Genomic DNA, 8391 nt, shown 5'->3' with positions numbered 1-8391 from the left:
GCGGGTGGAACTCTCATGAATGGGACGGACGATGGAACATGGCGGGTGGAACTCTCATGAAAGGAATGGAACGTGGAACACGGAGGGTGGAACTCTCATGAATGGGACAGAACGTGGAACACGGCGGGTGGAACTCTCATGAATGGGACGGAATGTGGAACACGGCGGGTGGAACTCTCATGAATGGGATGGAACGTGGAACTCTCATGAATGCAATGGAACGTGGAACTCTCATGAATGGGACGGAACATGGAACTCTCACGAATGGGATGGAACGTTGAGCACGGTGGGTTGAACTCTCATGAATGGGACGGAACGTGGAATTCTCAAGAATGGGATGGAAAGTGGAACACGGCGGGTGGTACTCTCATGAATGGGACGGAACATGGAACTCTCATGAGTGGGACGGAACGTGGAACATGGCGGGTGGAACTCTGATGAATGGGATGGAAGGTGGAACACGGTGGGTGGAACTTTTGTCAATGGGACAGAACTTGGAACATGGCGGGTGGAACTCTCATGAATGGGACAGAACGTGGAACTCTCCTGAATGGAACCGAACGTGGAACTCTCATGAATGGGACGGAAGGTGAAACACGGCAGGTGGAGCTCTCATGAATGGAACGGAACTTGGAACACGGCGGGTGGAACTCTCATGAATTGGAGAGAACGTGGAACACGATGGGTGGAACTCTGCTGAACGGGACGGAAGGTGGGACACGGTGGGTGGAACTCTCATGAATGGAACGTAACTTGGAACACGGTGGGTGGAACTCCCATCAATGGAACGGTACATGGAACATGGCGGGTGGAACTCTCATGAATGGGAAGGAACGTGGAATACGGCAGGTGGAACTCTCATGAACTGGACAGAACGTGGAACATGGTGGGTGGAACTCTGATGAATGGGATGGAAGGTGGAACACAGTGGGTGGAACTCTCATGAATGGGAAGGAACGTGGAACTCTGATGAATGGGATGGAACGTGGAAGTCTCATGAATGGAACCGAACGTGGAACTCTCATGAATTGGATGGAAGGTGGAACTCTTATGAATGGGACGGAACGTGGAACTCTCATGAATGCGACGGATCACGGAATTCTCATGAATGGAACGGAATGTGGAACACAGCGGGTGGAACTCTCAGAAATGGGACAGAACGTGGAACTCGGCGTGTGGAACTCTCATGAATGGGACAGAACGTGGAACACAGCGGATGGAACTCTCATGAATGGGACGGAACGTGGAAATCTCATTAATGGGACGGAACGTGGTACACGGAGGGTGGAGCTCTCCTGAATGGGACAGAATATGGAACTCTCATGAGTGGGACGGAATGTGGAACACAGCGGGTGGAACTCTCATGAATGGGACGGAACGTGGAACATGGCTGGTGGACCTCTGATGAATGGGATGGAAGGTGGAACACGATGGGTGGATCTTTTGTCAATGGTACAGAAATTGGAACATGGCGGGTGGAATTCTCATGAATGGGACGGAACGTGGAACTCTCCTGAATGGACCCGAACGTGGAACTCTCATGAATGGGACAGAAGGTGAAACACGGCAGGTGGAACTCTCATGAATAGAATGGAACTTGGAACACGGCGGGTGGAACTCTCATGAATTGGACAGAACGTGGAACACGGTGGGTGGAAAGCTGATGAATGGGATAGAAGGTGGAACACGGTGGGTGGAACTCTCATGAATGGAACGGAACTTGGAACACGGCGGGTGGAACTCCCATCAATGGAACGGTACATGGAACACGGCATGTGGAACTCTCATGAATGGGACGGAACGTGGAATACGGTGGGTGGAACTCTCATGAATTGGACAGAACGTGGAACATGGTGAGTGGATCTCTGATGAATGGGACGGAAGGTGGAACACGGTGGGTGGAACTCTCATGAATGGGAAGGAACGTGGAACTCTGCTGAATGGGATGGAACGTGGAACTCTCATGAATGGAACCGAACGTGGAACTCTCATGAATTGGATGGAAGGTGGAACTCTTATGAATGGGACGGAACGTGGAACTCTCATGAATGCGACGGATCATGGAATTCTCATGAATGGAACGGAACGTGGAACACAGCGGGTGGAAATCTCAGAAAAGGGACAGAACGTGGAACACGGTGTGTGGAACTCTCATGAATGGGAAGGAATGCGGATCATGGCGGGTGGAACTCTCATGAATGGGATGGATGATGGAACATGGCGGGTAGAACTCTCATGAAAGGAACGGAACGTGGAAAACGGCGGGTGGAACTCTCATGAATGGGACACAACGTGGAATACGGCGGGTGGAACTCTCATGAATGGGACGGAACGTGGAACACGGCGGGTGGAACTCTCATGAATTGGACAGAACGTGGAACACGGTGGGTGGAACTCTCATGAATGGGAAGGAATGTGGAACTCTGATGAATGGGATGGAACGTGGAATTCTCATGAATGGAACCGAACGTGGAACTGTCATGAATTGGATGGAACGTAGAACTCTCATGAATGGGACGGAATGTGGAACTCTCATGAATGGGACAGAAGGTGGAACACGGCGAGTGGAACTCTCATGAATGGGACGGAATGTGGAACACTGTGGGTGGAACGCTCATGAATGGGACGGAACGTGGAACTCTCATGAATGCAACGGAATGTGGAACTCTCACGAATGGGACAGAACATGGAACTGTCACGAATCGGATGGAACGTTGAGCACGGTGGGTTGAACTGTCATGAAGGGGATGGAACGTGGAATTCTCAAGAATGGGACGGTAAGTGGAACACGGCGAGCAGTACTCTCATGAATGGGACGGAACATGGAACTCTCATGAATGGGACGGAACGTGGAACACGGCTGGTGGAAGTCTGATGAATGGGACGGAAGGTGGAACACAGTGGGTGGAACTTTTGTCAATGGGACAGAACTTGGAACATGGCAGGTGGAACTCTCATGAATGGGACGGAACGTGGAACTCTCCTGAATGGAACCGAACGTGGAACTCTCATGAATGGGACAGAATGTGAAACACGGCAGGTGGAAGTCTCATGAATGGAACGGAACTTGGAACACGGCGGGTGGAACTCCCATCAATGGAACGGTACATGGAACATGGCGGGTGGAACTCTCATGAATGGGACGGAACTTGGAACACGGCGGGTGGAACTCTGATGAATGGGACAGAAGGTGGAACACGGTGGGTGGAACTCTCATGAATGGAAAGGAACGTGGAACTCTGATGAATGGGATGGAACATGGATCTCTCATGAATGGAACCGAACGTGGAACTCTCATAAATTGGATGGAAGGTGGAACTCTTATGAATGGGACGGAACGTGGACCTCTCATGAATGTGACGGAACATGGAATTCTCATGAATGGAATGGAACATGGAACACAGCGGGTGGAACTCTCAGAAAAGGGACAGAACGTGGAACAAGGCGTGTGGAACTCTCATGAATGGGAAGGAAAACGGATCATGGCGGGTGGAACTCTCATGAATGGGACGGACGATGGAACATGGCGGGTGGAACTCTCATGAAAGGAACGGAACGTGGAACACGGAGGGTGGAACTCTCATGAATGGGACAGAACGTGGAACACGGCGGGTGGAACTCTCATGAATGGGACGGAACGTGGAACACGGCGGGTGGAACTCTCATGAATTGGACAGAACATGGAACACGGTGGGTGGAACTCTGATGAATGGGACGGAAGGTGGAACACGGTGGCTGGAACTCTCATGAATGGGAAGGAACGTGGAACTCTGACGAATGGGATGGAACGTGGAACTCTTGTGAATGGAACCGAACGTGGGACTCTCATGAATTGGATGGAAGGTAGAACGCTCATGAATGGGATGGAACGTGGAACTCTCATGAATGGGACAGAACGTGGAACACGGCGAGTGGAACACTCATGAATGGGATGGAATATGGAACACGGCGGGTGGAACTCTCATGAATGGGACGGAACGTGGAACTCTCATGAATGCAACGGAACGTGGAACTCTCATGAATGGGACGGAACATGGAACTCTCACGAATGGGATGGAACGTTGAGCACGGTGGGTTGAACTCTCATGAATGGGACGGAACGTGGAATTCTCAAGAATGGGATGGAAAGTGGAACACAGCGGGTGGTACTCTCATGAATGGGACGGAACATGGAACTCTCATGAGTGGGACGGAACGTGGAACACGGCGGGTGGAACTCTCATGAAGGGACGGAACGTGGAACACAGCTGGTGGAACTCTGATGAATGGGATGGAAGGTGGAACACGGTGGGTGGAACTTTTGTCAATGGGACAGAACTTGGAACATGGTGGGTGGAACTCTCATGAATGGGACAGAACGTGGAACTCTCCTGAATGGAACCGAACGTGGAACTCTCATGAATGGGACGGAAGGTGAAACACGGCAGGTGGAACTCTCATGAATGGAACGGAACTTGGAACACGGCGGGTGGAACTCTCATGAATTGGACAGAACGTGGAACACGGTGGGTGGAACTCTGATGAATGGGACGGAAGGTGGAACAAGGTGGGTGGAACTCTCATGAATGGAACGGAGCTTGGAACACGGCGGGTGGAACTCCCATCAATGGAACGGTACATGGAACATGGCGGGTGGAACTCTCATGAATTAGACAGGACGTGGAACACGGTGGGTGGAACTCTGATGAATGGGGCGGAAGGTGGAACACGGTGGGTCGAACTCTCATCAATGAGACGGAACGTGGAACATGGCAGGTGGAAATGTCATGAATGGGACGGAACGTGGAAGTCTCATGAATGGGACGGAATATGGAACTCTCATGAATGTGACGGAACGTGGAACATGGCAGGTGGAACTCTCATGAATGGGACGGAACATGGAATTTTCATGAATGGAACGGAACGTGGAACACGGCGGGTGGAACTCTCATGAAGGGACGGAACGTGGAACACGGCTGGTGGAACTCTGATGAATGGGACGGAAGGTGGAACACGGTGGGTGGAACTTTTGTCAATGGGACAGACCTTGGAACATGGCGGGTGGAACTCTCATGAATGGGACGGAAAGTGGAACTCTCCTGAATGGAACCGAACGTGGAACTCTCATGAATGGGACGGAAAGGGAAACACGGCAGGTGGAACTCTCATGAATGGAATGGAACTTGGAACACGGCGGGTGGAACTACCATCAATGGAACGGTACATGGAACACGGCGGGTGGAACTCTCATGAATGGGACGGAACGTGGAACACGGCGGGTGGAACTCTCATGAATGGGACAGAACATGGAACAATGTGGGTGGAACTCTCATGAATGGGACAGAACGTGGAACATGGCATGTGGAACTCTCATGAACAGGACGAAACGAGGCACTCTCATGAATGGGATGGAACGTGGAACTCTCATGAATGGGACGGAACGTGGTATATGGCGAGTGGAACTCTCATGAATTGGATGGAATGTAGAACTCTCATGAATGGGATGGAACGTGGAACTCTCATGAATGGGATGGAAAGTGGACCATGGCGGGTGGAACTCTCATGAATGGGATGGAACGTCGAACTCTCATGAATGAGACAGAACGTGGAAATCTCATGAATAGGATGGAACGAAGAACTCTCATTAATGGGACGGAACGTGGAACATGGTGGGTGGAACTCTCATGAATGGGATGGAACGTGGAACACAGCGGGTGGAACTCTCATGAATGGAACGGAACTTGGAACACGGCGGGTGGAACTCCCATCAATGGAACGGTACATGGAACACAGCGGGTGGAACTCTCATGAATGGGACGGAACGTGGAACTCTCATGAATGAGAAGGAATGTGGAAAGCTCATGAATGGGACGGAACGTGGAACTCTCATTAATGGGAGGGAACATGGACCACGGAGGGTGGAGGTCTCATGAATGGGACGGAACATAGAACTCTCATGAATGGGACGGAACGTGGTATATGGCGAGTGGAACTCTCATGAATTGGATGGAACGTAGAACGCTCATGAATGGGACGGAACGTGGAACTCTCATGAATGGGACGGAAAGTGGAACATGGCAGGTGGAACTCTCATGAATGGGACGGAACGTGGAACTCTCATGAATGGAACAGAAGGTGGAACTTGATGAATGGGACAGAACATGGAACACGGCGGGTGGAACTCTGATGAATGGGACAGAACGTGGAACACAGCTGGTGGAACTCTGATGAATGGGGCGGAAGGTGGAACACGGTGGGGCGAACTCTCATCAATGGGACGGAACGTGGAACATGGCGGGTGGAAATGTCATGAATGGGACGGAACGTGGAAGTCTCATGAATGGGACGGAATATGGAACTCTCATGAATGTGACGGAACGTGGAACATGGCAGGTGGAACTCTCATGAATGGGACGGAATGTGGAACATGGCGTGTGGAACTCCCATGAATGGGACAGAACGTGGAACTCTCCTGAATGGAACCGAATGTGCAACTCTCATGAATGGGACGGAAGGCGAAACACGGCAGGTGGAACTCTCATGAATGGAACGGAACTTGGAACACGGCAGGTGGAACTCCCATCAATGGAACGGTACATGGAACACAGCGGGTGGAACGCTCATGAATGGGATGGAACGTGGAACACGGCGGGTGGAACTCTCATGAATTAGACAGAACGTGGAACACGGTGGGTGGAACTCACATGAATTGGATGGAAGGTGGAACTCTTATGAATGGGACGGAACGTGGAACTCTCATGAATGCGACAGAAGATGGAATTTTCATGAATGGAACAGAACGTGGAACACGGCGGGTGGAACTCTCATGAAGGGACGGAACGTGGAACACGGCTGGTGGAACTCTGATGAATGGGACGGAAGGTGGAACACAGTGGGTGGAACTTTTGTCAATGGGACAGACCTTCGAACATGGCGGGTGGAACTCTCATGAAGGGGACGGAACGTGGAACTCTCCTGAATGGGACGGAAGGTGAAACACGGCAGGTGGAACTCTCATGAATGGAACGGAACTTGGAAAACGGTGGGTGGAACTCCCATCAGTGGAACGGTACGTGGAATACGGCGGGTGGAACTCTCATGAATGGGACGGAATGTGGAACACGGCGGGTGGAACTCTCATGAATTGGACAGAACGTGGAACACGGTGGGTGGAACTCTGATGAATGGGACGGAAGGTGGAACACGGTGGGTGGAACTCTCATGAATGGAAAGGAACGTGGAACTCTGATGAATGGGATGGAACGTGGAACTCTCATGAATGGAACCGAATGTGGAACTCTCATGAATTGGATGGAAGGTGGAACTCTTATGAATGGGACGGAACGTGGAACTCTCATGAATGGGACAGAATGTGGAATACGGAAGGTGGAGCTCTCATGAATGGGATGGAACGTGGAACTCTCATGAATTGGACGGAACGTGGAACTCTCATGAATGGAACAGAAGGTGGAACTCTGATGAATGGGACAGAACATGGAACGCGGCAGGTGGAACTCTGATGAATGGGACAGAACGTGGAACACAGCTGGTGGAACTCTGATGAATGGGGCAGAAGGGGGAACATGGTGGGTCGAACTCTCATGAATGGGATGGAACGTGGAACATGGCGGGTGGAAATGTCATGAATGGAACAGAACGTGGAAGTCTCATGAATGGGACGGAATATGGAACTCTCATGAATGTGATGGAACGTGGAACATGGTGGGTGGAACTCTCATGAATGGGATTGAACATGGAACTCTCAAGAATGGGATGGAACGTGGAACTCTCATTAATGGGATGGAACGTGGAACATGGCTGATGGAGCTCTCATCAATGGGATGGAACGTGGTACACGGCTGGTGGAAATCTCATGAATGGGATGGAACGTGGAATATGGCGAGTGGAACTCTCATGAATTGGATGGAACGTAGAACTCTCATGAATGGGACGGAACGTGGAACTCTCATGAATGGGACGGAACGTGGTATATGGCGAGTGGAACTCTCATGAATTGGATGGAACGTAGAACTCTCATGAATGGGACAGAACGTGGAACTCTCATGAATGGGACAGAACGTGGAAATCTCATGAATAGGATGGAACAAGGAACTCTCATTAATGGGACAGAATGTGGAACATGGCAGGTAGAACTCTCATGAATGGGACAGAATGTGGAACATGGCGGGTGGAACTCTCATGAATGGGACGGAAAGTGGAACTCTCATAAATGGGACGGAACGTGGAACTCTCATGAATGGGATGAAACGTGGAAATCGGCAGGTGGAACTCTCATGAATGGGATGGAATGTGGAACACGATGCGTGGAACTCTCATGAATGGGACGGAACATGGGACACGGTGAGTGGAACTCCCATCAATGGAACGGATCTTGGAACATGGCGGATGTAA

This window comes from Balaenoptera physalus, assembly GCF_965194825.1.
Source record: "Balaenoptera physalus genome assembly, chromosome: 2".
Classification (NCBI taxonomy): domain Eukaryota; kingdom Metazoa; phylum Chordata; class Mammalia; order Artiodactyla; family Balaenopteridae; genus Balaenoptera; species Balaenoptera physalus.
This window is presented reverse-complemented; position numbering follows the sequence as displayed.